General features: G+C 41.1%; 1 pseudogene across 1 annotated transcript; it reads right to left on the bottom strand.

Moving 5' to 3' along the window:
- Positions 1 to 214: 214 nt before the first annotated feature.
- Positions 215 to 1,622, bottom strand: LOC308419734 (WD repeat-containing protein 20-like; annotated as a pseudogene). The gene has a single exon. The product of its transcript is annotated as a WD repeat-containing protein 20-like (transcript).
- Positions 1,623 to 5,801: the final 4,179 nt, after the last annotated feature.

Here is a 5,801-nt window from a genome sequence, read left to right as displayed (position 1 = left end):
TTCGGGTGGCAATTAGTCTGATTATATATTTTTTAAAACACCCTGAGGTGAATTATTAAATGATTCAGAATTATGTGGCATGTAGTATACAAAATTATGGCTCTGATACATTTAAATTTACATTAAGGAGTGTCATTCATATTCATTGTATATCCCACCCCTCCCACAGGAAATAAAAATCACTACCTAGTCAAGTTCTAAATCTGGTGCAGCATTAAGGATTAAAACCTACCACTTTACTGAGCCTTGCCCATGTGCAAATAAATTCCTCCTGACAACCAGTAACTATACAGTCTTCAAGAAAAACTAATACCCCAGTCTTTCTCGAGCTATCGTTTTACAGATCAGTGGCTCTAACAAGGGAACATCTTCCATCCAAGGACACAGGGATGTCCCCAGAGTTATAGCTTTAAAGTTTTGACTTTAGTAACTAAGTTCAGTTTGTCACTGCTCTTGCTGAAAATGTGTCCCATACTATGATTTTTTTTAATGGTCTTTCTTGTAGTGTCTCTCCTTCTGGTCATGTAGCAACAGAGTTGCAAACTTGCTGACCGCAGAGGCAATGGCCCCGTCCATGACACTGCTTTTGCTACCAGCATTGAAGATTGCTGAATGTGGAAGGCTATTGGACTGTGGCAATGGAGGGGACCCAAAGTCCCCAGGTGTAGTGACACTGTTCCCATTGCTTCTGGCAGGTAGACTTGTAGCATTCATAACATTTGTTTGTGTCCTTGCTCTTGAGAGGGGCTGGTGAGGGAAAAGGGTATCTTCTATATGGTCCCATAAGCACAGCTGTGTATCCTGGCCCACTGAACCAACCAATATGTAATACTAGTAGGGCGGCTGACTATAGTTTCCTTTGTATAGCCTAGACTGTGTACTGTTCACTCAATCTCTGCCAAAATGAAGAAGGTCCTGGAAGTCCTCATCACTGCCACTAAACTCCATAGAACCACTGTCTTCTACACTAGTAGTATAAGGATCAAATGCTACGACACTGACCCAGGATTTGTGCCCATGGCCTCTAGCTCTTGCTTAGCAGTCTAGAAAGGACCAGATCATCACAATGCACTTGCCATCTGGGCTCCAGCACACACAAAGTAGCATTTCACTACATCTTGCAGCTCCACTGAGTCAACGTTGAGCTTGTGCAGAAACCTGTCCTGGCTCACACATGCTAAGAACTTGCCATCTGGGAGAAAGCAAACTTGGTGAGGGCCCCCTTGCCCACCGTCCACTTAAAGAGAGGGTTCCTTGTGGATTTGCTCCTGTAAGTGTGCACCAAAAATCTCTCTCCCTGCTTCAGGAGCTGGGAGTGGGGGAGCTGTGGTGCCACAAATGTGCTCCACATTATCTAAGTACATGTTCCCACTTAAATTGGCTACTAGGAAAAGGTTTTCCAAACAAGGAACCCATTTGACACAGGTTACATGCGACTTGTCTATTAGTCTTTCCTGGTTAAATAGCTTACTGGTTACTTACTTGATTGGGTCTATAAGCTAGACTTGGTCTGCAGAAAAGCCCTCTAGAAGATAGACCCTCTCTCCTGTGGTTGTTAGGTGGCTGAAGTCATGACAACCATCCTGTGTTCCTTTGTATATCCTTTTATCTATTGGTTTACTCAAGTCAGTAGCCAGATATGTAGTACTGACAAAATATCACACATTTTTCCAGACTCCCCTTCTTCTCTCCACATAATGAAGTTAGTAATGAATCCTGCAAAGTATTGTGAGGTGCTAGGCTAGGGCCAATTAAGACCACCCAGATCTGGGTCATCTTTCTCCATCTCCATCTTGATTCTCCTCCATATTTTCTTAAAGTATGCTACTTCATTGATGTTCAAACTTTGGAGACCTAAAACATTTTTTAACATCAGCTTCACAATTTGGTAAATTCCATTATCATTTGTTTCAAAAACCCAAAAGCTGCAGATGACTCTTCAGGATAGACTCATGGGGGTAACCTAACAACTCATGAGAATACAGCAATCACCTACAACAACAGCCCCAGTCACCCAGTTTGTACTTCCCTTGTATTTGTGACCACAGATCTTATCTCTAGAGTGATATTTTCAAGGTCCCTAAAGAAAAAATAAACCATCTTCACTCTATGCAAAACATAATAAAGCAGAGGTAAAAGGCCACATAAGACAGAGCTGAGGATCTTATCTTTTGAGTCTAAAGGGCCAGATTATCACTTATTCTGATTTGGGTTTCCTGGTTGAGACATTTGCAGGCGAGTTAATGCTTTTGAATCCTAGTTAAAGTAGATTGAAGCAGATGGAACCTCTTCAGAAGGATGAGGCAGAGTTGGCTACGGATACAGCTTCTCATTAACTCCACGTTATATGGCTGTCATAAATCATTCCGTGCAAATGTTTTTGTTCAAAGATGGAACCCTGTGCCATGCCGAGTACCGTTCTGGAGTGTGTGTTCGTTACTTTTCTCCTTCTCAAGGGCCTGGTCCAAACAACTTTAGGAAGGAGGGGTATATTTGGGCTCACAGTTTGAGGGTACAGTCCGTCAAAGTGGAGAGGGAGGGTGACAGGAGCCTGAGACGGTGAGTTTTTTTTTTTAAATAAATCGAACAACTTTATTTTAAAAAACAAAGATAAATGTACAGATTTTAAGCATTTTTGCATAAAAGTATACGAATACATTTTTGTCAGTACTTGATTTTTTTAAAGGTTTGATAGTGTGCATTAAAATCTTACTAGTTACAATGAGCGTAAAGTACATGTAAAACAAGATGTAACCTGAAAATAGTCAAAGTTTTCTTGGTGTGTAAAGATTAAGCATAATGATTTTTCATTTTCTTTTCCTTTTTCTTTGGTTTTTTTTTTTTTTTTGGCCTTTGTTTTTTCTTGAACTTCATATAGTCTGTGAGTTGTTTCTGGGGTGTTCAGAGCTTTCTAGGGTTAGCATCACACTATCAGTGATGGCATATTATGTTTGTTCTTTTGTGACTGGTTTACCTCACTCAGGATGATATTCTCTAGATACATCCATTTTCTTAAGAATTTCATAAAGTCATTGTTTCTGATAGCTGAGTAGTACTCCATTGTTTAAATATACCACAATTTTTGTATCCATTCATCTACTGAAGAACATCTGGGTTCTTTCCAGCTTCTGGCTATTATAAATATAGTCAGAAACAGAGAAAGACTGTCCCTGGCGCTAAGATCACTTCATCCTTTTTTATTCAGCCAAGGATTCCAGTCCATAGAACAGGGCCACCACCAGCAGGGACTCAGCTTCCTGCCTCAATTGACCCTATCCAGAGGCTTCCTCACAGATGTGCCCAAAGGTTTGTCTCTTAGGTAATTCTAGATCCAGTCGAGCTGACAATCAATATAACTCTCATGTTGCTCAGGACTAAATACTTCTCAGGGTTATTTCACGTAAGACTCACTGAAACAGGGAGCATTCTTCTCTGTTTTCCATGTGAGCCGATTAAAAAGCAGAAAAGTAAAATACAACCAGAAAGCACGCGGCTAAGAAACATTAGAGTTGGGATTAGATTCCAGGGCAGGCCTCAAAGCTTACGGTTTTCTATGACATAGTGCGACCTCACTCATGATACCTTATAGATAAGTGTCATCCTAACTTTTAAAAACGTATTGATACTTGTCCACCAAGGTGAAGCTTTCTCCAAGACCTGGGCATTTCCATAATGAATACAAATTGTAGGCTCTTGGGATGACTTAGAAGATCCCTCATGAAGAAGATAACAAGCAAGTCAACTATGAATGATAGACAACCTTTGTCCTGGGGAGGTTCTGACAATAAAGATGCCACAAGGTGGGGCTGGGACTTTCCTGGAGCACTTGCTTGCCTGGGTTCCTCCAGTGCCACACAACTGAAAAATAAACAGGGCAGAGTCTCTCACTCATTTACTTCAGAATCAGTCTTTGGAACATATTATGATTGATGATGGTAACGGAAACTTTGCTTCTGATGCAGTTTTTAAATGAATCATCAGATCATAACATGACTGGCTATTTTCCCACTGGACTTCAGTTTTAAAACATTAGGGACTTCTCTGTTATGTTTTGACAGTATGTGATCCCTAGTAGATTGTCTTAGTCTATTTGGATTGCTATAATATAGGCTAGATATCTCTAACAGAAATTAATTTCTCATAAATTTCTCATAATTCTGGAAGTCCAAGATTAAGGTCCCAAGAAACTCTGTCTCCCACCAGCATGTGTCCTGGTTTATGGATAGCAGAATTTTCACTGTTCTCTTATGGTAGAAAGAACAGAGAAGTTCTCTGCTAGATCACTATTAATATATTTAACTGATTTTGTGTGCTTGTAAGCATCATGCATGCATGTGCCACGGTGTGCATTTGCAGAAAGACAACTTGTGAGAGTTGTTTCTCTCCTTCAGCCATGTGAGTCCCAGGATGAAATTCAGGTTGTCAGATTTGACGGCTCTAAAACATCATGTTGGCTATGTTGTAAAGACATTAAACCCATTTGATAGGATTCTCCTTCAAGGGCTAATTACCTCAGAAAGGCCCTGCCTCCAAACATCATCAACCATGGGAACTGGGTATCAAAATATGAGTTAGGGGAGGGGTGGCTATTACTAGTTAGTATATAGCTTAGATGCTCCAGAAAAATTGTTGTACATATGGCGGAAAATATTATCTGGTCCAAGGCATAGGTTGGCGTTAAGGATGGCTTCATGGATAGAGGCATCTTCTAGGGTATGTGATTTAAACCAAAATGACCCAAATCAAGAAAAGTGAGGGAGTATATGGAATCAGTCCCCATGTTTAATATCCATTATAAAGTCTGGGTTACAAGCATCAAGCCATCTGAAACAGGAAACAGAAGGTTCTTCCTCACTTGCCTGTGCATGGAGTTACAATCAACTCTTCTCCATGACTCCTGAGTCAAACTGAGTTCATGCTAGACATAGGCAGGCAATCCCCTCCTAGACAGGGTGCTTCCAGCATCCTGCTGGTTTCTCCAGGGGGAAAGCTAGGCTGAGAGTGTGGAGTAAGCCAAGTCTTTAAGCAATTAATATTGTGGCTGAGAAATCAAAAGCGAGAATATCACAAGTAGATTTTGTCATAATCCTACAGCTCCCAAATGTGGGAACCCTAGGCAGGTCCAGGGCCCCGCAGAAGCCCATCTGCTATCTTCCTAGTGCAATACTTGTCTGTTTATATTTATTCATTTCCCTCACAGAGTGCCAGGAGAGAAAAAGTTATGTTTAAAAAATTCATCTGCTAGTATTTATGCAAACACTTTTCTCTCCAAGTGTGGGTTGTACAACGTGACTGAAGCACACACACACATTCCCCAGGGGAATTTTAATGAAGAAACAAGGTTGTAGGGGAGATGTGCCTAACATGGCTGAAGTTGTTGGTGGAGGGGCATGAAACATCTGTCCTCAAACCAGCAGCATTTAATGGTGAAAACGTTATAGCTTTGAGCCCACGCTTTGGAAGTTCATTTGAATCAGTTACACAACCTTTACTGAGTTTCTGCCATGCGATATTGTGCAGGTCATAAAAACTTAAGATCTTTGGCTGATGACCCAGCAGTCATTAGTTCTGAGACAGCATCCTGCTGACATAAGGAGAAAGAAGAGCCCAGAGCCTCAGTTAGGTGTCACTCTTTGCTACATGGTTTATATGCAGTGCATAATTTAATTCTTATGGCAAATAAGCTGTTGTGACAAACTACCTATTGGAAGCAACTCGAGGAAGGAAGGAATGTTGCTTCACCATTTGAAGGGAATGGTCAGTCCATCGTGGGGGAGAAGGCCTGGTGATGAGAGCCAGTT

The sequence above is a fragment of the Micromys minutus genome (assembly GCF_963924665.1).
Source record: "Micromys minutus genome assembly, chromosome: 4".
Taxonomy (NCBI): Eukaryota; Metazoa; Chordata; class Mammalia; order Rodentia; family Muridae; genus Micromys; species Micromys minutus.
The sequence above is the reverse complement of the archived record's forward strand: the minus strand, read 5'-3'. Positions and strand labels throughout refer to the sequence as shown.